We start from the raw sequence: 27,033 nt of genomic DNA, 5'->3' as shown, positions 1-27,033 counted from the left end.
GCGATTGTAGAGTTTGCCGTGCAAGTGAACACTCATGTTTTTTAATAGCTGTATTTTGCATTTTTCTTTGTATAATTATGTCATCGGCATTAACATATGCTGTAAAGATCTACAATACTTTTTTTTTTTGGGGGGGTCACCTCTAAACTTACCATTCTTCATCTTGAATGCTGATATATTACTACCTGTTTAGTATGGAATGTGATGCTAGTCACGAAGCAGTTAAAAAGGTTCAGAACTATAGAATTATATCCTGACACTAACCCACGAGAATTAAGTTGCAAAAGTTCTAAAACCTAGGCCAAGTTTAGGTGAAAAGAGTATACCAGCACCCACTAAATATCCAACTTCGGTTCAAGGCACACGCAGGTCGGGAGGAGAACGTGTGAGCCACCAAGACACCATGGCTCCTAGTTAGTCATACGAAAGTCTAAGCAGTAAAGTAAGAACGTGATTAGTTGTGAATGGCTGTGTAGTAACTGAAGACATAGTAATTAGATGAAAGTAAGGGTTGAATAGAAGCTAGTTGAAAAAGATTGTAATGAGATGGAGGTGAGAGCTGAGTAGTAACTGAAAGGAAGAGGAGGTGATAACAGAGGGTAATGCAGGAGACCTGGATAAAAAAAGGATGAAAGAGAAGAAAGATCAAGTATTAAAAAAAAAATATGTGCAGATTAGAAGGCCAGTATTGAGATGGAAGTATGGATGGAATAGATACTGGAAGGATGAGACGGTAATGAGAAGAGGAATAGAATATCAGAATAATATGTAGATGGAAGAGATTGAAGGAAACCAAGAGAAAAAGATTTGTATTTGAAAGGTATTAGCCTCTTCAGTCAGAGGATGTTCAGTTTTTTTCTAGTTAACGCCTCATTTATTTGTACAGATTAACAGACCACCCTCGCAGTGAAAGGGTTAATGAAGGTTGTATGTAACCTCTTCTGTTCCGAATGCCTCTCCAGACTAAAGAACATTGTATAGTGATAGCAAGAATAAAACAGTAGTGTCATTGTAGTGACGTGGTTAATAATTTCTCTCTCGCTCTCTCTCTCTCTCTCTCTCTGTGCCTGCACCCTTTCTCCATTATGTCGGGCACTCAGTAGGCTACTTGGTTAACCACACATGTTCACCCTCTTCTGTTCATCTCTAATGCCAGAGACAACCGGTAATCTCATCCCTTCATGTGAGCGATTGATTACCTCTGGCTGTGTAGTCCTAAGTCTGCCTTTTCTCTGCCTGTGACCTCCATTTTTAACGCAATTTATCTAGACATTTGTGAAATGTCAGCTTTGGTTCTTTCTACATGTAATACTGGGGATCATTAACTCCTTCAGTACAATAGGTCTTTCGTTATACCAACCATGTCTGGAGGTCAGCAAGGAGAACTAAAAAATGCGTCATCGTATCGTACTGAGGGGGTTAAATCCGTCACTACGAGAACGACGTGTGTGTTGTATTCCCGGTACTGGGAGACGACTTCATACAGCTTATGAAGGACCTCTGGTGATGGAGTTAAGTGGCTGGAAATTCCTGTGGGTATAATTGAAAAACTTTTGGGAAAGATGGGATTAGAAGGGCTTGAGAGAAGAAAGTGGTTATAAAGGAAGGTTATAAAGGATGGTTATAAAAGAAGTTGAGAAGAAACTGCTTTATGAAGGAATGGAAAAGAAGAGCTGCTGTATGAAGTGAAAATGAAGAAACTGCTTTATGAAGGAATGGAAAAGAAGAGTTGCTGTATGAAGTGAAAATGAAGAAACTGCTTTATGAAGGAATGGAAAAGAAGAGCTGCTGTATGAAGTGAAAATGAAGAAACTGCTTTATGAAGGAATGGAAAAGAAGAGCTGCTGTATGAAGTGAAAATGAAGAAACTGCTTTATGAAGGAATGGAAAAGAAGAGCTGCGGTACGTAGGAAGTGAAAAAGAAGAAACTGCTTTATGAAGGAATGAGAAAGAGGAGCTGCTGTATGAAGTGAAAATGAATAAACTGCTTTATAAAGGAATGAAAAGGAAGAGCGCTGTATGAAGGAAGTGAAACTGAGTAAACTGCTTTATGAAGGAATGACAAGGAAGAAACTGCTTTATGAAGGAATGAAAAAGAGGAGCTGCTGTATGAAGTGAAAATGAATAAACTGCTTTATAAAGGAATGAAAAGGAAGATCGCTGTATGAAGGAAGTGAAACTGAAGTATCTGCTTTAAATAGGAATGAGAAAGAATAAACTGCATTATGAAGGAAGAAATAAGATGAAACTGATGTATGACGGAAGTCATTATTGCTTAACCCGGTCTGTCTGGTCGAGCGGACCCGTTGACCACAGCTAAACAACTGCTTCTGAGGGGCCGTCCTACAGGGAGAGTATGGTACGTACTCCGTGTAGGGAACCGGTGGTCCCTTGTGGTACACAGCGCCACACCAGGAGTGGACCAAGGTCTTTGGCCATGGAGGGGTTTGGCTGCCGGGTGGACGACGTAGTTGCTCTGCTTCACCCAGGGTGCACACGATACCACCACGTGTAGGCTCGTCATGAGCGCCATGAAGGATATAAAAAGTAAGAAACTGTTATGTGGTGCAATGAAAGAAGCTGCGGCTTTATGAAGAAATTAAAAAATATAAAACTGCCGTAAAAAAAAAAAAAAAAAAAAATCTGTTTAAGCAGTGAAAAGAGGATACTTCTTTATGAAGACTGTAAAAAAGGCTGACGTATTAAGGACGTGAGAAGAGATTAAACTATGAACTAAGTAAAAAAGTAAGAAGGAAAAGAAGAAGAAACATCTGTATGGAGGATGTTAGAGAACTGCTGTATGAAGGAAGGAGAAAAGAACTAAAGGTCTACCCTATGACGATAGTTAAAGAGAACTGCTCTGTGAAGGAAGGTAAAAAGAACTGTCCTGTGAAGGAAGGAAAAAGAACGGCTGTATGAAGGAAGTTAAAAAGATCTGCTCTGAGAAGGAAGATTAAAGGAACTGCCCTGTGAAGGAAGTTAAAAAGAACTGCCCTGTGAAGGAAGTTAAAAAGAACTGCCCTGTGAAGGAAGGTAAAGAACTGCCCTGTGAAGGAAGGTAAAAAGAACTGCCCTGTGAAGGAAGGTAAAAAGAACTGCCCTGTGAAGGAAGTTAAAAAGAACTGCCCTGTGAAGGAAGGTAAAAAGAACTGCCCTGTGCAGGAAGTTAAAAAGAACTGCCCTGTGAAGGAAGGTAAAAAGAACTGCCCTGTGAAGGAAGTTAAAAAGAACTGCCCTGTGAAGGAAGTTAAAAAGAACTGCCCTGTGAGAGAAGTTAAAAAGAACTGCCCTGTGAAGGAAGGTAAAAAGAACTGCCCTGTGAAGGAAGGTAAAAAGAACTGCCCTGTGAAGGAAGGTAAAAAGAACTGCCCTGTGAAGGAAGGTAAAAAGAACTGCCCTGTGAAGGAAGCGTAGGAGAACAGCTTTATGAAAAAAGTGAAGAAAATGGTAAAGAACAAATTCCTTACTAGTATGATGATGATTTATTTGTTACAGTTACTGAATCCAAACACATTATTTCAACTTATGAAGGATTTCTAGTGATGAAAACTTAGAAAATGGGTCGTATTCTAAGAGTCTTCTGAGTTTTGGAACACCTCTTACTTTGCGATTCATTTTGCACATTACGCTTAAGTATTTTTTTTATTGATACCAGCATTAGAACGGTAATAAAACATGCAAGAAGTTACGGCGTAAAATGAAAAATAAATCACTAAGGCAGAGATGCTACGACACCAGTGCCACCTAGAATCCGGACCAGTCATTCATATTTCGAATTCGAAAATCTCCTCTTGGCTGAATAAAAATGTCTGGAGGCGGCAAAAATAAATGGCAAAAGACCTTATCTGATGAAAGAGGGTTATGGGACTGAAAGAGGTTTGAATAAAAGTAACAGTGAAGCTTTAACAGAGGATTGAATAAAAGTAACAGTGAAGCTTTAACAGAGGATTGAATAAAAGTAACAGTGAAGCTTTAACAGAGGATTGAATAAAAGTAACAGTGAAGCTTTAACAGAGGATTGAATAAAAGTAACAGTGAAGCTTTAACAGAGGATTGAATAAAAGTAACAGTGAAGCTTTAACAGAGGATTGAATAAAAGTAACAGTGAAGCTTTAACAGAGGATTGAATAAAAGTAACAGTGAAGCTTTAACAGAGGATTGAATAAAAGTAACAGTGAAGCTTTAACAGAGGATTGAATAAAAGTAACAGTGAAGCTTTAACAGAGGATTGAATAAAAGTAACAGTGAAGCTTTAACAGTGAGTAAAATGAATGGGATTTGTAAAGGAGTGAAAGGATAGGATATGACTGGGAGCAGCAGGAGCCGACGTAAGCACAACAGGAGATGAAGGGAGTAGCAGGGAGGAAATCATGCTGACGGGGTGAGAGAGAGAGAGAGGGAGAGAGGGGAGGGGGGTCATGCAAGGCAGCAGGACTGAACTGGGCTGCATATTCGTGAACTTTAAGAGCCTGTTAATATTTAGTGTGTATAGCTGTAACACACCATTCCCCCACCCCCACTCCTTCCCCTCTCCACTCCTTTCTGTTCCCCCTCCTACCCATCTCTTCTTCCCTCCTCTCCTCTCTCTCTCTCTCTCTCTCTCTCTCTCTCTCTCTCTCTCTTTCATTTCCCCCCCTCATTTCCCTTCCTCATTTTCCCCCCTCCCCCTCCACCGCCTTCCCCTATCGGCCGACCCCCATATTCTTACAGGGTGGGTAGTGGGCAGAGAAGGGCTCTGGCCAAGAAGATGCAGTAGGTCAAACAAAAAATTGTGTTAATAGTTGTAGAGCGCATGTTGTTGTTGGTGCTTGGTTTGAAAGTGTGTGTGTGTGTGTGTGTGTGTGTGTGTGTGTGTGTGTGTGTGTGTGTTTTGCTTGCTTAGGAAAGAATTTCTAAAATTATGATGTAGTGGCAATTTTCTCAGATTTTTTAAAGCTTCGGGGGAGCCACGATTGCATGTAGTACAAATCACACTAACCCTTCTCTTATCTTTTATCCTTTCTGTCCCTCTGCCTAATTACCTGTTAATTTACCTACCTACTTACCTGTTGATTTACCCACCTGCTTGTCTGTTGATTTACCTACCTACTTGCCTGTTGATTTACCTATTTACTTACCTGTTAATTTACCTGCTTGCTTACCTGTTGATTTACCTACCTACTTGTTGATTTACCTACCTACCTACTTGTTGATTCACTTTGCTACTCACCCGTTGATTCACATACCTTCTTACCTGTTGAATTATGTGCCTTCTTACCTGTTGGTTCACGGACCTTCTTACCTGTTGGCTCAACTACCTATCTGCTGATTCACCTACTTCAGTGCCTTCCTGCTTGTTAAAATGCCTACGTGCCTGTTGATTCACATGCCTTCTTGTCTGTTGATTCACCTCCCATCCAGCGTTCGATTCAGTCATTCCCCCTTCCCCTTCACTCCTTCCATTTACCTCTTCTTTCCTTTCCTCCCCTCACCTCTCTCCTCCCTTTTTTTCTCTTCTCTCCCTCTCCTCTCATTCTTCTCCTCCGTGCTTCCTCTTCCCCGTATCTCCTCTCCCCTCTTTCTGTTTTTCTTCGCTGTTTCATCCCACTCTTTTCCTTTCTCTCTCCTGCCTTCCTCTCAGTTTTCTTTTCTCATGTTTTTTTCTCTTCTCACATGCCGTTTCGCCCCTTCTCTTCTCCTCTTCCTCTTTCCTTTCCTTCCTCTCCTCTCCCTCACTTTTTCTCCTCTTCTCCCTCTCTTTACCTTTCTCTCCACCCCCTTTCTTCTCTCTCATCTCCCCTCCCCTCCTCCAATTTTTCCTACTTCCCTCTCTTTTCCTCTTTCCTCCCACCTAACCCTCTTTTTAGTTCTCTCCCCTTTCCTCTTTTTCCTTTTCTTTCTCTCATCACCCCCTTTCCAAATCTTTTTTTCCTCTCCCTGGTATTTAATACTCATCCCTTTCGCTACATATCCATTCTTCTCCATGCGTCTTACTTCTCTCCTTTTCCCTCTTTTGTTCTTTTTCCTCCTTCCCGCGTCCCTTCTCTCCCTTACCTTTTCTTTTCTACATCATCTCTCATTCTTCTGTTCATATCTCCTCTTTTCCTTCTTCACTCATTCCTCTCTCTCCGTCTCATTTATTCCTTTCCCTCTTCCATTTTACTTTATGCTCGTCCCGTCTCCGTTATCTCGTCTCCGTTCCTCTGTTTTCCTTGTTTCTCATCTCGTCTGCTCTTTCCTCGCCAGTGTTCAGAATCAGTGTCCAGGGTAATCGCGGGATGAGCCACCAATATGTATTCAAACCCTGGATTAGAGAGAGAGAGGGGGGGGGGAGAAGGGTGAGTGGTGAGTGCTAGTGTGTGCGTAAACAAAATATCCTCACCTAAAATACTATATTCATAAGGAAAAAAAAATGATAACCACTATTAATTTCACATTTTTCTCCCCTAACCTACTCCATAAACACACTGGCTGCATTAACATACCGACAGGTTGTGCACAAATATTTATGCCATAGTAATTTCTAGTGCACTCTGATACTCCCACTCGTAAGTATTCACGTGGATATGCATCGTTTTAGCCACTTTAACATTGCATTTGTATGGCCGATGGAAAGCCCTGGAAGTGGAAGCGTTGGACATGTCTTTTAATCGCTACAGTAGATTTTTTTTTGTTCTTGCTGTCACCAGATGGTTTTGTTCAGACTTGGACATTTCAGAGTTAGTTGAGCCTTAGTCAACTCCTTCGATATGTGAGTTGAATGGAGTCGTTGAGTAATATTGTCTGATGGTAATGCCGTGGTGGATGGCGTCTCTCTCTCTCTCTCTCTCTCTCTCACACACACACACACACACACACACACACACACACACACACACACACACACACACACACACACACACACACACACACACACACACACACACACACACACACACACACACACACACACACACACACACACACACACACACACACACACGGCCTCTTAAACGATATATATTTTTCGAGTCTCATGAAGTTAGTGGCGAGTCACGGAGGAGGGAAGTGGGAGGGATTGGAGGGAGACGGGAGGGAAGAGGGAGGGGTTGGAGGGAAGTGAAAGGGAATGGAGGGAGGGGGTTGGAGGGAAGTGGAAGGGAATGGAAGAGGTTGGAAGTGAGTGAGTGATGTTGAAGGGAGACGGAAAGGTAGAAGGAGGGGTTGGAGGGAAGTGTGTGGGAAGACGGAAGGGATGGAAGAAAGTAGAGGGATTGACGGGAGGTGGAAAGGGTTGGAGGGAGGTGGGTGGGGTTGGAGGGAGGTGAGAGAGGCAACAAGAAAAATAATTAACTGCAGAAATAGGAAAAATGTAAAGTCAGAGTACATAAAGAAACGGAAAGCAGAAAATAAATATCATAAGGAACACGAGGACAGTGAGAAAGAGAATAAAGGAAGCGAAAAACAGATGTAGCATTCACGAAGTAAAAGTGAGAAAAGTGAGTAAAGAAAAAACTGGATGAGAGAGAGAGAGAGAGAGAAACACACACGAGTTTTTTCAGACAATATTGTGAATAATACTAAAACGAGGAATATTATAAATACAAGAAATACAAAAAAGGGCAAGAATAATTAGGTAAAGCGAAGCAAAGCGTAAAACACGTCCGAGAAGAAAGAGGGAAATGAATGGTTAGTACTGAGACAAAGAATAGAATAAATAGGAAAATTAAGTCAAAGGACAATGAAAGAATAGAAAATAGCAATGAAAGCAGAAAAGAGGAATACAGAAATGTATGGTACTGTGACGTGGGGGAGAATTGATAAAACATTACGTAAAAGAGTCGGAAAATAATAACAGGAAGAGTGACTGAAGTGTGGATGTTAGGGAGGAACAGAACACCAGAGGGGATAATAAACACCAACAACCAATTTCCTGTCTGGCCTGCCCTGCCCTGCCTTGCCTTGCCTTGGCTTTCCCTTCCCTGCATTTCCCATCCCTACCCTGCCCTGCCATTCCCTTCCATGCCCTGTCCTGTCCTGCCTTGTCTTTCCCTGCCTTTCGCTGATCTGCCCTTCCCTCCCCTGCTCTGCCATTCCCTGGCCTGCCATGCTTTCCATGACCTGCCCTGTCCTGCCCTGCTCTACCCTGGCCCTACCATATCTTTCCCTGCCCTGCCCTGTCCTGTCTTCCTTTCTACTCAGGGCAGGTAGACAAGCAGAGAGAAAGATAGGGAGGCAGAGAGGGAGGGAGACAGGCAGGGTGTAGGTGACATAAGACGGAAGATAGTCGTTCTTTGAGACTGGAGGAGGGGGAAGGGAATGAGTGAGTGAGTTTGTTGGAAAAGCTGTAAGGGAGGTTGGAAGGAGGTTTGGTTGACTGGGGAGGGGGGGGGTAGATAGGGAGACAGACAGGCTTTAGGGAGAATAGATACGGAAAGTGCGCATACTGTAAGGGAAGTAGCAGAGTGAGAGAGGCGGGAGAAGAAGGAAGCAGGGGAAGGAAGGAAGGAAGGCTGATTTTGAGGGCAATAAGGAGGGAGACAGGCAGGCTGGAGAAAAACAGGTAGGAGATTGTGAGAGAGACATAACTAGTAGACGGGAACACTTGGGAGAAAAAGAAAATGGAGAAAATAAGAATGGAAGGCACAGTGACAAACGTAAATGAGACGTAGGTGTTTTAAAAAGAGGAAATTAATATGGGAGAGAATGCCCTGCAAAATGAATAGTAGTAGAACATAAGAAGTGGGAAATAGAGGAAGTAAAGGAGTGATAGGACTATTACAGTATAAAATGAGAGGTAGAAGGAATAAAGAAAGGACAGTGGCAAAGATAATAAGAAACAAAGAAAATAAAGAAAGGGCAAGTTAGTACCAAAGAAAATAAGAAATAGACGATATAAATAAAGGACAAGATTAACAGGAAAAAGAGAAGTAGAAGAAACAAAGAAATAAGAGGACAGTGGCAGAGAACATGGGAAACGGAAGGAATTAAGAAAACGCAGGACAGTTGTAAAGAAAATGAGAAGTGATATACAGACCTCCCCACCACTTGACTTTAATCTTATTTCACCTCATTCTCGTAGACTCCACCTCTTTCTTCCACATTTTCCTCTTGTTTTTGCTTCACATCCCTCACTTTCCCACTTCACCTCATTCCACTTCGTTTCACTTAACTCCACTTCACTCCACGTCTTTTCGCTTTACCACCTTTACCTCGTTCGCGGCAGAAGGGAGTGAGAGAGGCGGAGGGAGGGGAGGCTGGAAATTAAGTAAGGAGGGAAACCGGAAAGGGAGGGGGAAGTTAGGGAAAGGGGAGGGCGGGGGGCGTACCAGGAGGTGTCACAATGAAGGTAAATGAGGGTTGATAAGGAGTGAAGAGCTGTGTTGATTGCTCTCATGATTTCTTTAGCCACCTGTACAACATGTTTTTCGATCATTGAGGTGCTTCTTCGGTATGGTGAAGCCCTTTACCGTATTCTTGCTGCTGCCTGACGATTTTCTTCAGTTTGGGAAGGACCTTGCGAGCTACTGTAAAGGGATGAGATGATACTATTAACACTTTCATACGGTGACGTCTTTGATTCGTGTTGACTCCGAGCAGTTTTATTCAGCTTTGGGGCGGCCTTTTACAGTGAAGCTGTATCTAACCTCTCCAGTTTCAAGAATCATCCCAGGCGGAGGAAAAATGTCCAGTGGTTGGGAAAAAATGACGTCATCGAAGTGAAAAGGTTAAGGGCTATTTATTGTGCAGAGAAAATAGGCGTCACTGTATTAAAGGGGTGAAAGGTGTATTTGTAGGTGTACTCAGGGAAAGAGATGTCACCGTGCTGGAGAGGTGAAGGTGTATTTATAAAGTGTACTAACAAATACAAATGACGTCAGCGTACTGAAGGCGGTATGTCTGTTTATGTGTTGTACTGAGGAAGGTTGTACTGGACGTGAGAGGTGACCTGTGATGGCAATATTGATACTTGTACAATACATGGTGGAACTGGTTGGCTGCGGTGTGTAGTAGTGAATGTTACACCAAGGTCATGCCCGCAGAGTGACAGGCATGCACGGCGGAGACATTTTACTCTCAGGCTTCCGTGATTCACTTAAAGGTAATAAACATTTTTGCCATTAGCTGGATTAGAATATTAGTTATCCCGAGCACGAAGGTTTATAATGGCAGTATTATCACTCTCGGGCTTCTGTGACTCATTCTCAGCTGAATTTAATCATCTGGTGGTAACTGACACGACCATGAGAAGGTCAACCTATTAAGTCCGATAAGAGATATATAGATAGATAGGTAATTCTTGCAACCACCAGACAATTTCTTACTGCAGAGGAAAACCACGCACAGTGTGAAGGGGTTACATAGGCATTTAATTACTCCATCAGTGCGATGTTTTTTTTTTTTTCTTCCTACCACCAGTGTCATTACAGAGGAGAGGTGCCAGCATTGTAGGGGTTAACCTCCATGGTATTAGTGTGGAGGTGCCGGGAGTGTTTGTTTGGTCAGCGCTGACGTTGTGGACTAACTGGCCATCTGGTTTCACGGAAGATAATGTTTTCATAACCACTATTGCTCCTGTAGTATAACCACTTTGGTAGAGTTCTAGCAGAGCAGAGGTTCCAACAGTTCTATGTTCTGTTGCCCCTCGAACAAAATACGATAACATGCAGGACCCATTTACATCATTCTTTGAAGAAAGACAGGTAGTAACGTCGGTCGGGTGATCTTGTTGGAATTTATAACAAGTCTGGTGATTAAGAACAGAGTTATTAACTATAAAAGATCACTCGGAAAGTGAATTGGTAACTCAATGGTACGTTTGAAATTGTATTTTTAATGCCATTTGGGATATCACTGGTTAAGTAACAGAACGAGCAGAGAAGAATCGATTTTCCATGTGGAACCGTGTTTGCTCCTTCAGTTTTATGCTCAACTGGTCGTAAAAACGCGCTCCGAAAAATAGACGAAACTGACAGAACTCCGAGAAAGCCATTTGCTGATGTTAGGGTAGTATCCCACTTCTCAACCAACTCCACCAAACTCTTTCCTCCAGAAGTGCCAGTGGATAGTGAGTCTCTCCGAAGTTCAAGGAATTCGTCTTTTATTGTCTCCAGGTTTTGCTCTGCACCTAATGACAATAAGAATTCTTCATAAATTTTATCTTACAAAAATATTGTGAAAATCTGCCACCAGTGACTCCTTGTATTTAAGAGTACCTTATGACCCCCTGAGCAGGGTACCATGTTGCCCAGGTTGGGAGTCATTGAAGCAGAGTAAGTGAAAAGTGCTTACGAAAGCCCGGAGACTTTTCTATATTTTTTATGCACTCCATTTTGGACGTACTGGTACTGCTTCAAGATTCAGTAAATACGTGTACAGCCGTCAAAAAAAGCTTCGTTAGGAATGGGATCGCTAGATCCGAGGTTTTTCAGGCACTGTTACTCTACCCGTTTTCTGTACGGTTGGTACCCCTACATCCTCGGCCTGTTGGCATAAATGAATTTATCCTTTCTTTAGCAGCGGGAATCGAATGAGGCTTCTTATGGTACGAGTATATTTGGCGATTCGGAAGTGATGTCGTAACTGTAAAGCATCGCCAGGCTAGTGACCAAAGAGAACTTACATTGAACCAAACAAGGAATTATGGGTTGGAAATTAAATGCACAGATGCTTATCCCATTTACCTTTCCTGTTTCTAACTCATTGTCAGTGTGTACATTTTTTTAACGTTTCCTTTTCCAAACACAGCCTCGTAAGTATTGAAAAAATTTGGAATAGTGCACAATATGATGACGAGAGAGAGAGAGAGAGAGAGAGAGAGAGAGAATAATTCCTGATAAGCTGTTTTGTCATATTCTTTCGCCTCTTACCGTCCACCTCACCCTTCATTCTTCCGTCTCTCACCTTCTGTCTTTTTCGTCTTCGCTTTTCTTTCTTTCCTCTTCCTTCTCTTTGTTTGCCTCCTATTAGTTTATCATTACACACCTGTTCATCACTCCTCTAGTTACCTATCCATCGACTCATCCATCAACCTCACTTCGTCTTTTCCTCTGTCTAGCCGTCCACTGAACCCAGCACGTCTATCCGCCCATCACCTCTATTTTTCCTGGTGTTCATCCATCTCAGTTTGTCCCTCTAACCTTCCATTTTGATTTGTCCTTTGTCCATCCATCTTAGTTTGTTTTTCTGTCCATCCACCTCAGGTTGTTCTTCTGTTCATCTATTTTGGTTTGTACTTCTGTCCATCCATCTCAGTTTGTTCTTCTCCTGATCTGTTTTGGTTTGTTCTTCTGTCCATCCATCTCAAGTAGTTCTTCTGTCAGTCCGTTTCAGTTTGTCCTTCTTTCCACCCATTTCAGTTTGTCCTTTTGTCCTTCCATCTCAGTTTGTCCTTTTGTCCACCCATTTCAGTTTGTCCTTTTGTCCACCCATTTCAGTTTGTCCTTTTGTCCACCCATTTCAGTTTGTCCTTTTGTCCATCCATTTCAGTTTGTCCTTCTGTCCGTTCATATCAGTTTGTCCGTCTATCCATTCATATCAGTTTGTCCTTTTGTCCTTCCATCTCAGTTTGTCCTCCTATCCATTCATATCAGTTTGTCCTCCTATCCATTCATATCAGTTTGTCCTTCTGTCCATTCATATCAGTTTGTCCTTCTGTCCATTCATATCAGTTTGTCCTTCTGTCCATTCATATCAGTTTGTCCTTTTGTCCATCCATCTCAATTTTTCTGTCCATCCATGTCAATTTGTCCTTCTATCTATCCATCTCAGTTTGTCCTCTTTTCCCTCAGTGCTTCCAGCTGACCCACACCATTTCGTCCTTCCGTCCATTGAACCATCTACTCGACCCATTTCATTCTTCCATTCATCAGTCGCTTCCTTAACCCACCACTTCATCTGACCATCCAGTCAGCCATCCTCCCCATTTTAGTTTATCCACCCATTCATATATCCACCATTCCCAATTCATCCTGCCATCCATCCCTTCATCCACCAATCTCACTTTATCTTACCATCTGTCCACCCATCCATCCGTCCATTCGTCCATCCATCCCGACACTTTCATCCAGTTCCCCAGCGTGTCCAACTTGTGGCCAGTCCAGCCCAGCCCTTGTCTCTCTCCACCCAAGTTCTGCCCCGCCAGGCATTGTTGTGCGCCCACCCTGCCAGCCCTTACTCCTCGGTGCCCTTACTGCGACAGCCCGTACTCCTTGCTGCCCTTGCTCTTGGAGCTATTACTATTAGTGCCCATGCTGTTGGAGCTCCTACTATTAGTGCCCTTGCTGTGCCAGCCCCTACTCATGTAGCAGCCCTTAGTCTTGTGCAACCCCATACTCATGTGGCAGCTCTTACTCTTATGGCAGTCCTTACTCTTGTGGCAGTCCTTACACGTGTGCCAGCCCATACTTCTGTGGCAGTCCTTACTCTTATGACCCATATTTTCTAAGCCTTTGTGAGAGTCCCTATTTTTGGTGATATTATGCTTGGGGCTCTTATTCTTTTAACCCTTTCTCTATGTACCCTTTCTGTTGATGTCGTTACCCTTGGTGCCCGTACTCTTGGTGTCCTTTCTCCTGCTACCCATTTTCTTGGTGCCCTTTCTCTTGCTGTCATTACTTTGGTGCCCTTATTCTGGGTGTCATTACTCTTGGTGCCTTTACTCTTGGCGGCGTTACTCATTATGTCCATTCTCTTACTGCCCCTACTATCGTCGAGACCCACACTCTTGGTACCCTTTACTTTGCCCCCCTCCCGTCTCTCTCTCTCTCTCTCTCTCTCTCTCTCTCTCTCTCACACACACACACACACACACACACACACACACACACACACACACACACACACACACACACTTTTTCATCTAATCTGCATTTCTTCACTTCACTAGCATTTTCAATCAGGTTTATAGCCGCTTACATCTCCACTCCACCGGTTCCTTCTTTGACTTATTATTCTGTTTTATACCTTTTTTTTTTCCCTTATTTTCCGTGTTTTAGGCTATTATTTTTTTCACTTATGTTCTCTTTCCTCCTTGTGTGCTTTTTTTCTCGTTCCTCCCTATTCATATTTCCTCTTTCCTTGTTTATTGTATTACATTTTTTTTACATCCTCCTGCATTTATTTTCTACATCTTCATTGTATTATATATATATATATATATATATATATATATATATATATATATATATATATATATACTGTATATATATATATATATATATATATATATATATATATATATATATATATTTCTATCCTTTCGCGGTTTCTTGTCTTCCTGTACTCTTCTCCATTTCTTTGTACTTTCCTGTATTTTTTTCATAAATATTTTTCCTTACCTGTATTTTTGGCTTCTCTTCTTGTCTGCTGTTTTCTACCTGTTTACTGTACAGTATACTGTTTATCTTATCTGTTCGGTTGTACTTTCTGTTTACTATTATTTTGTCTTATATCTGTGTCTGCTTAATTTGCGCCGTATATAGTTTCTTTTGCTATTCCATCTGTCCATTTTCCTCTGCTCTTCTTTTCATTTTCTGCTTTTTCTTTTTTCCTTTGTCCATCTACATTGTTCTCTGTCCATCCTCCTATGTTTTTATCACCCTTCCTCCTACCTTCCTCTTCTCTGTCCCTCTGTCACTTTATGTTTCCTCTCTCACCGACCATTTGTTTTTCTCTCCCTCCCTCTCTTCTTCTTCTCTCCCTTTCTTCCTGTTCTCTTTTCTTTCGCTCTTCTCTCCTTCCCTCCCATACTCACTACCTTCATTCACCTTCACCATCCTTTATTTATATGTCTGACTTAGTGCATAGGCCAGACTACGCGTTCCCTGAGGCCCAGCAGTAGTCTCGCCCAACACCAACAGATGTGAGATAAGGTTTTATTGTAGGTGCCATAGGGGGCTTCGTAACACCTTTTTCTTAGCAATTTATTATACTTAAAAAACACTGATATTCCATTATTTGTGTATTTCTAGTATCGACATAGTTTACCTTTGTAACGTTTATATAAAAGGACAAGGATATATGATCTGTACAATTAATTGGTGAGGAAGGGGCACTGCGACGCCTCCCATGTCACCTACAACACGACCCAAACACCCTCACCTGTCACCGAACTGTCCATAGCAGCTGGTGTGATGGCGTCAGCGTGGGTGCTTGTATGACATGTCGGTGGGTCTTGTGGATGATTTGGTAACACTGCTGCAGCAAAAATGAATTTCTCAAACTTTCCTACGCCAGCTGGAGATCAGTATTGTGAACTTACCACCACCGACCCCCCTCCCCTTCTCTCTCTCTCTCTCTCTCTAGCTTATTTTTTTATCTATTGTCTCTCTTCATACCTTTTCCTTTCCCTCCATCCTTCCTTCCTTCTCTCTCACCCTCTCCGTGCCTCCATTGGTGCCCTCTCACCCCCGCCTCGGTGTGGTCACGTGTTCAATCCTCTCCAGGAGCACTTGGAAGCTGGGTCAAGAGGCTCGGCCTGCCTGGTTAGTGCTCCCCCTGCCAACCCCCACCCTGCCATCCCTCACCCTGCCATCCCCCACCCTGCCACCCCTCACCCTGCCACCCCTCACCCTGCCATCCGCCACCCTGCCACCCCTCACCCTGCCATCCGCCACCCCGCCACCCCTCACCCCGTCATCCCTCACCCCGTCATCCCTCACCCCGTCATCCCTCACCTTGGCATCCTTTACCCTGCCATCCCTCACCCTCCCATCCCTCATCCTGCCATCCCTTACTTTGTCTCCCACCCTGAAATTCCCCACCCTGTCATCCCTACCCTGCCACCTCCACCCTGAAATTCCCCACCCTGTCATCCCCACCCTGCCACACCTCACCCTGTCATATCCACCCTGCCATTCCCCACGCTGCCATCCCCCCACCCTGCCAGCTTTTACCTATCAACTCAGCACGCCAACTCCTACCCTGCCAACTCACTTTGCCAATTTTTACTGTACCATCCCCTGTCCCACCAATTCCTTCCCTGCAACCCCTCACCCTGCCAGCTCCTGCCCTGCCAGCTTGTTCCCCCAGCAACCGTTCCTGCTCGGTTAACAGTTGAATATTTTCCCCGGTGGTTTCTTAAATGTATAAACGACCACACACACACACACACACACACACACACACACACACACACACACACACACACACACACACACACACACACACACACACACACACACACACACACACACACACACACACACACACACACACACACACACACACACACACACACACACACACACACACACACACACACACACACACACACACACACACACACACACACACACACACACACACACACACACACACACACACACACACACAAGACCTTGAACTCATACACAGCCGCACAAGTCCTCATGCGCACAGGCACTTAAAGATTGGGGGGGGGGGGAAGAGAGTAGAGAGCAGGGAGGGAAGGGGAGAGAGGAGAGAGCAGGGAGGGAAGGGGAGAGAGGAGAGTAAAGGAGAGGAGAAGATAAAGGGAGAAGAGGAGAGGAATGATGGGAAGAGGGAGGAGTGGAACGGAAGAGAGAGGAGGGGAAGGGAGGGACGGGGAGTGGAAGGAAGGTGGGAGAGGATAGGAGAAGAGTTGTATTTGAACGGAGATACGGGAAGAAGAGAAAAGGCGAGAGGTATGGAGAAAAAGGGAGGAGAGGAGAGAGCAAGGTCGTGGAGGGAAGTAAGGGGGGGGGAGAGAAAGAAAGAGTAGAAAAAGAAAAGGGAAGATAGGGAAGGGAAAGAAAGATCGGGGAGGAGATTGTAGGGAGAGGAAGAGATTGAAGGGGAGAGAAAACTCGGAGATGAGAGTGGAAAGGAGAGGAAGGGATCGGAATGGAAAAGAAAAGAGAAGGGAGAGGAAGGCCGGAGAAGAGAGTGGGGGGATGAGGAAGTGAGAAGAGAAAAAGAGAGGAAGATAGAAAGAAGGGAAAGGAAGATTGGGGAGGGGAGGGGGTGAAGATATTAAGAAGAAGTGGATGGAAGTGAATGAAGAATTGAATTGTGAACGGAGAGGTCATGGCAGGAGAGGTGTTCGCTAAAAGCCGCAATAGAAAAAGAAATTCAGGCTTAGGTATTTTTGCCTTAAATAGAAAACTTTATTTATACATAAAAATGGGCTGAGGTATTTTTGCTGTGTGGGCGGACATGGAATTATTGTGAAGTTCTGTGAAAAGGAATTAATAGTTATTTTGTTTTCATATCAGAGGCTGCATGAAAGAAAAACATTCCTTAAGAAGAGGATTAAGAAGGTTTAAATTAATGATATGACAGGTAAATAATGTAAAACAGTTATTTGATAAACGTTTGAAAAGAGAGAAAGAGGGAAGAGAAAGGGGGAAGATGGGAATGCATTAAAAATTAACAGCTTCGAAGTAAAATTAGTTAATGACACAATAGACGGATCACAGACCAGAGAGAAAAGGAAAGAGGAAAGTGAAAAGAAAAGGGGTTTAAAATGATGAACTGGACACAGAATAAATCAAAGTAAAAATTCTGTAAGCGGAAGAAAAGCTGGATTAGAAAGCGAGAAGGGAGAAAAGGAAATGTGAGAAATAGTAAAGCAACACAAAAGAAAGATCAAAGAGGAGCGAGAGGACAGAGAAAAGATAAACGGAGGGAGAATTTAAGAGGATGAAGAAGGAAGGTTAAGACATGCAGGTTAGCTTCAAAGGTGAGAGAGAGAGAGAGAGAGAGAGAGAAAGAGGAGGGACTGTAAAGAGGATCAAGTGTGCTGAGAGGATAAAGGAATGGAGGAGGACGAGAAGGAGGAAGATCGCAGAAATAAGAGCAGAGGCAGGATTGAAATGCACACACACACACACACACACACACACACACACACACACACACACACACACACACACAAGGGTGGGGGGGGTAACAGGTCAAACTACACACAATATCCTAATCTTATCTTTCCTTCCCAGCCTTCACCCACGGTGGCCGCCACAAAGCACCGCCTTGTCTGGCCTGTATTGTGAATGATATCGATGGTTTTATGCCAACTTTCGTTACCGTAGCGATGTATCATGCATAATACACCTTGACACTGCATTTTGAGTAATTTATATATTTTTATTATGGGTGTAGTTTGACTCATTATCATGCGGGAGGATAAAAATGTGTAATATTAAACTAAACTGCTGAGGAAGAGGTGCAACGAATCCTTGTTTGCCACCATGAATACGGTCGCTGTCCCAACTCTTCTCTACTTCCTTCACCTCCAAGCCACCCTCCCTCATGTACTCCTCCACATTATCCTCTCACCTCAGTCTCGGTCTTCCATTCCTCACTCTCCCATTGACTGCTTCTTTCTCTGTTAACCTCTCTTTCTCCAAACGTCCCTGACAACCAGACCACCTCAGTGCATCCTCCTTCACCTTACTGGTGTGAAGACGATTATTGTTTCTTATTTATATCGCGGACGAGTTACTCGTATTTCAACCACGGCAGAATCTCTTGTTGTACATCGTTGTGAAGGGGTTACGGAGACATACAGTCTTCGTTAACCCCTTCACTATGATGATTTGTTTCTACCTGTCACTTTCATACAATTTTATAACCAGGGAAGGACCGATCGGTTTCACCCCGTCGTTACAAAGGCCTCCTCTGATCCAAATATAAATGTTTGGTGGTTGCAGGCATAACATATATTTTAAAACGCCTTCCTGCTTCAAAGGGTTAACGAAAGCGTGAAGTCCTTCATAGGCTGATTAATACCGTGAGGGATTAACGAGTAAAACTAAACAAGCATTAGTCATACTGAAGGAATTAACTACCTTCACTTAAATTTCTATGTAATCAATAGTTCACCACCAATGCATCCCAGTAAAAATTATAAAAAACAAAACAAAGTCCAGCCCCAGCTTCCATTTGGCCAGCCATATTGAACACGGGCAGTCAGTCTCCATCAGTGGTATTATGTCGTGTGGTTTTTGCCGCCTGGTTATGTGGAATTGGGATGGCTCTCAGGCCATGATTTTCTGGGAAGCGGAGAAAAATGTGAGACTGAATTTTTGATACTGTGTGCGGAGGCGTTTGGTGGTGGTGATGAGATTTTTGTGTCTGAGTGAGGGAAATAATTAGATAGGTAAATGATAGACTTGCAGAGAGAGAGAGAGAGAGAGAGGGGGGGGGAAGAGAGAGAGAGAGAGAGAGAAGAGAGAGACTACCCACCCCATAAAGGACTCGGCTTCGAGTGACCTGACAGACGGGTTAAAATTCATGTTAACCGTAAAAGATTATGCAGAAGCAACTTATACTATGAATATTGAACCTCCCTGTCTGCCTGTCACCCTGTATGTGTGTGTTTGTTCCTGCTTATCATTATCAGTCAGCCGTGTTTGTTGATCTGTTTGCTTAGTATCCTGGATCTGTCACTATCGATCAGTCCACCTGTTTTTATAATATTCTCTCTCTCTCTCTCTCTCTCTCTCTCTCTCTCTCTCTCTCTCTCTCTCTCAGCATTATCAGACTCTCTTATCTTTCCACATACCCGGTCCATCATATCTCCCCCCCTCCCTCACTTTACATTTGGGTGTATTTGTTCCTCAGAGTGAAGCGCTACGTCAAAAACCGTAAGATAATAGACGGTAAAATTGTAAGAAAATATAGCAGTTTTTCGCGATGGGTTTTCCAATATAACGTTTTATCGTTTCATCATTGAGTCCTCAGTGACGTGATAGTCCACAGTGACGTGATGGTCCTCAGTGACGTGATGGTCCACAGTGACGTGATAGTCCACAGTGACGTGGTGGTCCTCAGTGACGTGATAGTCCTCAGTGACGTGATGGTCCTCAGTGACGTGATAGTCCACAGTGACGTGGTGGTCCTCAGTGACGTGATAGTCCTCAGTGACGTGATGGTCCTCAGTGACGTGATGGTCCTCAGTGACGTCATAGTCCTCAGTGACTTGATGGTCTTCAGTGACGTGATAGTCCTCAGTGTCGTAATGGTCCTCAGTGACGTGATGGTCCTCAGTGACTTAATGGTCATCAGTGACGTGATAGTCCTCAGTGACGTGATGGTTCTCAGTGACGTGATAGTCCTCAGTGACGTGATGATCCTCAGTGACGTGGTACACATGGTGGCCAGTAAATGACGCTCCAATAAAAACTCGCCTGATGTGTGTTGCAGGGACGGCCCAGTCTGCTGATGTGGGCGTGGATGTGGCAGTGGAGGTAATAATGAGTATATGGCATAAGTTTGACATTGATAACGCTGACGACACCGTCCCCACAACACACGAGAAAGCACCTGGCGGAGTGGAAGTGGAGCGTTGTATATGGTCCAGCCCGTATATTGCCTCACGTGCTGTCAGCGGTGTTATAATCAGTAGTACTTGACTTCACACTTGTCTTCACACTTCACACTTGACTTTACACACTTCATCCTTGACTTCACACACTTCACACTTGACTTTACACACTTCACCCTTGACTTCACACACTTCACACTTGACTTCACACACGAGAAAGCACCTGGCGGAGTGGAAGAGCAGCGTTGTATATGGTGCAGCCCGTCTGTTGCCTCACATGCTGTCAGCAGTGTTATAATCAGACGCACTTGACTCAGAGTCCAGCAGATGGTGAGTTTAATTCCCGGACCGACCAGACACCTTTGGCCAGGGTATGTACCGCATTGTGTTGGCGCCTTAAATTGAATCGGGACCTGGATCAGCACATCGACGGTTGCATGTCGTAGTTTAGGAGAATGTTTGTTGGCTGCCCTCCTTGTCAGTAACGCATTAATACAGTGAACTTTTGATTATTACCTCCCCGCAAAAATATTGACTGACCATGGTGTTTCACCGAACTCACCTAGTTCATCTGATTGACTGACGTCGCATCTTGTGAGGGGTGGCCTTGTCATAAAAAGACTTTGTATTTACTTGTAGTGGAGTTTTATATATATTAGACTTGTGGGCGAGCGGTTGTTATATTTGAGTAGCTTGTAAGTAGATAATCTTCTTTCCCATTTGTCATGTAGTGACAGGAGAGGTAAAGAATAGTATGGGACTATTTTTATTTGTCTTGGAAATATTAACAAGTCTCTCACACAGAGCGGAGTATAAAGTAGAGTCCCGCTAGCTAACTCTCTGTCTTGCTCTCTCTGTCTCTCTCTCAAGTTGCTAAGCCCTTCTCCCTGTTACCTGTCTGTTGTATGGTTTGTCTCCTTCTGAGCTCTCTTTCCTAAATTCTGGTGTAGCAGAGGTTGTGTCACGTGTGTTCCTTGTGAGTGGAAAGTTCTAGAAGCCTGTGTGTGAGTATGTGTGTATGTGTGTGTATGGTCACTAGGCGCTGTCGTGTGCCTATAAAGCATTCCTTGAGTTAAGAGTGTGTAAGCATGTTTAGCATTGCTCGATTCTTGCAGACACAGTACCTTCTCATCATCTGACTCCCTGCTTCTATCTGTCTCTCTATCTATCTATTATGATTTGTAATTATAATATGGAGTCCTAATACATTGCTAGGTCACGCGAAAATGGCGTACCATGGACAGTTAATAGTCCTAACATATTAATACATACTATATACACATTATAATGAACTTATGAGCTAATTAAGTGAAATACATAATATTGTAAAAGTAACATAATCGTATGAATATTGTATACATATAATATTTATAGTAAATAGTGATTATTTAGTAATATTACATTTTAAACAAGTTGTATACATTTTGTGAGATGTGTATGTATAACAGACATACGCATATAATTGTGCAATGGTAATACTGCTAGGTTATACATTACATAGAGTTATCACTTTGGTAATGTCTAATATTTCACCTAACTTGTATGATGATACTGGTAATACAGAATTGTGCTATAGTTGTATGACTTATAATATTGTACTAACATTGTGGTAATACATAATTGTAACAGCCTTAATAAAACAACATGCAGGCGTTTCTGACCCTACTCAGTAACGATCCCTCTTCCCACGACACGCCAGCCTCCCGTACATAACCATTCGATCTGTCGTGCGAGAAGGTAAAAATAGGGACCCGAATATGAAACAGTCGGATGCGAGACGGTACGCCGGGAAATGTTTGGCTGATTTACTGCAGTCAGAGCCAGTTTTGTTTCTTAGGTCGTGCCGTAAAAGACAGGATCATGAGAGAGAGAGAGAGAGAGAGAGAGAGAGAGAGAGAGAGGGATGGACTGACGGACAGGGGGAGGAATGAGACTGACGGATCGAGAGTGATGACAGATAACGATTGATGCGAAAAGATAACGCCGCCATGATATAAAAGGTATAAAAGGTAAATGTGCAGAGTGATGATGATGATGATGATGATCATGATGAGAGAAGAGGAGGGGTAATAGATAGAAACAGAGACGAATGGCAACGAAAAACTCGAAAAAAGCCACTACAGGATAAAATAGGAAAATGGTGAAAGTGATGATGTGAGGAGTGTGTTGGAGGGTGGGCTGGTGTGGCCAGAGAGGCGTTAAGGGACATTATCAGGCAGCACCAGTCATCAGGTGTAGCACACTTATACCGCTTTGTGATGAGTTACACTAAACGTAGTGGAAGGGTTGAGAGGAAGATGAGTGTATACACTTTCTGTTGAAGTTTGTCGTGGTGAAGAGGTTGGAAACTGTCTAATATCGATGCCGTGTATGTCAGTTTAAGATAGATTGAGATACTCGTTCACATACAAGAAAATATTTGGGTGTAATAAAGATGTGGTGTACAAAGCCTCATAAGCCCCTGGAAATACACATTAATGTTCCATTGTGTGTTGCTGATGCAGTGTGTGTGGATATTAGAGATACAGATAACGTAAAAGGTGGAACGTTGCTTTAATATTATAGAGGTAGCAGAGCCTCCCTATATTCTGCCCAAGTTATCTATGAGACGTCATGTTGATATAAGAGATAGGGATTGACGCTATAAGGTAATATGTTACTGTACTATCCAGCAAAGTCCGGTATCAAGGCTCCGGATATTACCTCGTATGTTACGTACCGGTATGTAATGCATGTGAATAACAAGATACTGATAACAGGTATGATAGGTGAATATGTGGGTGTAATATTTGTATTTGTATCCGTATCAGTCCAGATGAGATCCACTGCAGGACTAGACCTTTTCCTTGAGGGGAAATTGATAACCAGACTTAACCCTCCCCCATACTGGCGAAGTACAAAGTGGAAAGGGGGCGTCAGTAGGACGAATGGTGTATGTGAATATCGAATTGTTGTAATTGTGTGTGTGTGTGTGTGTGTGTGTGTGTGTGTGTGAGTGCGTGCGTGTGTGTGTGTGTGTGTGAGTGCGTGCGTGCGTGCGTGTGTGTGTGTGTGTGTGTGTGTGTGTGTGTGTGTGTGTGTGTGTACACCGTCTGTAGAACCGACAGGGTCTGAACATAATATAGGCACATGAAAAGGTATAATACTGGCACCTTCTTTAAATGTCCGCCACGACTTAGGTTGGAACCATAGGCTGGAAACATACTCATCGCGAGACGAGTACGCCACCGATTGAACCACTGCAGCGCCGGTGTAATATAGAGGTGGTATAAAGCCTCCTGATATTCTCTCGTGCTACTTATGCAGTGCAAGTGGATATTAACAAGATGACAGATTTGTGGTAGGTGGTGTGGCGCCCCTCATCCACTCACTTGATGTAGTGCTGCCTACTTCTTCCTTCATCTGTATCATTCTGTTTCTGTGTCGACCTTCCCCTTTTCCTATTTGTCGCTTCTTTCCTGCCACTCTTTATTACTCTTCTTTCCTTTTCAGGTGGCTTTACATTGAGTGACAAGCCTAATGGTTTCCTGTAAGCCAGGAAACCATTTACAACGCTGGCTGGCAACCACATAGCCAACTCACACGTGTTCACTACGTATTAACAAGTGGGTTGGCGGAGGATTAGCGCCCCTCCCCTTAAAACAACTAACTCAAAGATAAACGGCCACCCTTTATGGGATTACGGCGTCTGGCTATTGACAGATAGACAGAGATAACAGATAAAGCTGTTCTAGAGATAATGGACCAAGTCATTCTGTGTGTGTAATGTAGAGGTGTACTATTGCTTGTTAACCTCCTGGGAACAACAAGAGTTCTAAGTGATGGTGTCCGTTTGTACGGTGATCTGATACAGCACATTACCCACACTGCCTACCTCACTACATTCTGTCAACTTTTACTACACCCCAGATTAACACCTTGAATCTGGTAACGTCTTTCCACCTTCCAGGGGCCAACCTAGAAGGGCCAGTGTCACTGAGTTACTTAGCGTATAGATGGACCAGTCAAAAATTAGCCCCTTGCAGCCCCCCCAGAGCCTCCAGGACAGTTAGGGGTCTTCCCATGACCCCATTGGATGATCCCCAGAGGCTCCCTCATTTGTTATCCTTTGGGGGGTCCTTTTAAGTCAAAATCCCTGTGAAATGCGGGTGTACTTTCCCGTAGATATTTATCGGTTTGTATTTTACTGTCTTGTTAATGTTGCCGTTTGTTAATATTGTTTCGCGTTAGCCCTTTCCTCCCAGGGTCCGGCAGCAAAGAGCAGGGCGGTTCTGGTTTTAGATGCGGGAAAATCACTGGGAACAGCTTTGTCCGTTCATTTCTCACTAACGATTTTGGGACGGAAGTTGTTTCACTTGCGAAGACGTTAGCGACTTCAGTGAGGCCACACCACACCACACCACACAGCACTCCAACCAACCTTCTTACACAACACCAGACACATCATCCTCCTACACCACACCACACCAAGACAAGGAATATAACCGAAGGGCCCTGAAGCGCTCACATCTAGTATTATTGGACTTGTGCCGGTTTATTTGTGCTGCTTACTGACGTCAGCGTAGGAGACTTTTTCCAGCTGGAGGTGGTGTATATATAGCCTCCATTATTTCTGTCACTTCAGTGACGCTCTTTCAAACTGGATAGACTCGTGTGAATGTAACAAGACCACAGTATATATAGCACGTTGTCAGACGGAAAAGGTTAACACTGAGTATCATAATACAAAAATGATTCACCATTCTTAATGGGGTAATTGATGTCCATTCCTCCCTCCACTACGGAGGATCTCTACTAAGCTGAATAAAATCATATGGCTGAAGGGCTTAAACTTGAGCACGGGGAAACTCTAATTATATTTTATTGCTGTTACAGACTCACAATTTTACTTTACTCAAGGCAGACTTTACTTGAGGGAAATTGGCCAAGTTTATGCCAAAACTCTGTGCTACACTAGAGAGCAGATTAAGCACGTCGAATAGAAACGTGAAAATTTGTAAGAGAATGAAAAAAAAAGTGAAAAATTAGAGTGAGTGATAATCGTGTTATGGAGTGGGGAGGGGAGGATGGGCATCAGGTTTATGGGTCTGCCATAATTGCTTCGTGAACCCCGGAAGTGAAGCCTTAGCAGCCAGGCTATAATCCAGGCTGGCGGGGACGGGGCGCGGGACAGATAGCGACGAAGGGAGCTTTTCATTTTTCTTTTCCCTTTTCGTTTTTGGCCTTATTACATGTTATTATATATTACACTTAAGCCCACGAAGCTAGCACCCTCTAAGCCCACGAAGCTAGCACCCTCTTGTAGACAACGCCTTGCCAGGGTCGGACTAGGATCCTTCCCAACGGCGCAGTGCGGTGAAATATTAGGAGGTTTGGCTCCCAGGTGGACACCGCAGCTGCTCCACCCAGGATGCAAAGCACATCCACGTGTAGGCTTCTTGTCAGCGCTGCCAACGATTTTGAAAATAATCTGTTGCAGAACAAAGCTACAAGGGGAAGTCATGTATTGGGCCTGTAGACCGGTTGGTTGGTGCGGGTGTTGGCTAAAAGTGATTTTTTTTTTTTCCGCTTTATTTTTTTCTGCTGCAAGGGTCGTTGTGTGGTGCAGGAGGTATAATTCTTATTGTGTTTTGTTTTTCTCCAGTTTCGTGAATCATTAATGTTTATGGCAAGATGGAAGATAAGAAGAGAGGAACACACACACACACACACACACACACACACACACACACACACACACACACACACACACACACACACACACACACACACACACACACACAAATACTACAAATACTATATATATAAAGAATGAGAGAGAGAGAGAGAGAGAGAGAGAGAGAGAGAGAGAGAGAGAGAGAGAGAGAGATTACATATATATACATATATACTATATATACCGTACATATACTGTATATGGATATATAATGTATTATATATATTATTTATAATATGTTTCTTGTTTTTCCCTCCCACCCATTCCCATCCATTTGTTATAATGAACCAAGTGGATATATATATATATATATATATATATATATATATATATATATATATAGATAGATAGATAGATATTATATATATATATATATATATATATATATACTGTATTATTTATATAGATAGATAGATAGATATTATATATATAGATAGATAGATATATTATATAGATAGATAGATATATATATATATACTGTATATATATATATATATATATATATATATATATATATATATAATATAGATATATATATATTATATTATGGGTGACTACACTGAGTGACAAGCCAAATGGTTTCCTGTACACCAGGAAACCATTTGCTACGCTGGGTGGTAACCATATAACCAAATTATGGCACCTGGTGGTTTAGTGGGTAATTGCGGCCCTCCAATCGGATTGAGCCGGTGAAGGTTTATATCCAAAGGGTGGTTGGGGTTATTGCTCACGTAATGCCATTCAGGGATGAGTAAGACTGGTCACTCTCATCTATGTCCACACCAACATGCCTAGCCCCGGGCCCCTACGCTCCTCATGGGGCAAGGTAGGATTGGATGTTGGATGGAGGGATAATTCAGTTGCAGGAACGTTTCAGTTTAATAATATCTTAAAGTCCCTTTTAGTGGTAAAGAAGAGATAGAAAACTGTATAAGATGTTCAGTGTCATTTTTCTCTTTCAGGTAAGATGGCGGCCATGTGGCGTAGAGTTGCACATGGTTATTTGTTGGTGTGAGTACTGTGTATCATTACTGTTTATTATTTCTGTTTATTATTACTGTGAAAGTAGAAGGTATGAAGATTGAGCACT

This window comes from Coenobita brevimanus, chromosome 29 (genome assembly GCF_032717465.1).
Source record: "Coenobita brevimanus isolate Jiangsu-jjx chromosome 29, ASM3271746v2, whole genome shotgun sequence".
NCBI classification, from domain to species: domain Eukaryota; kingdom Metazoa; phylum Arthropoda; class Malacostraca; order Decapoda; family Coenobitidae; genus Coenobita; species Coenobita brevimanus.
Note: the sequence above shows the minus strand (reverse complement) of the source record.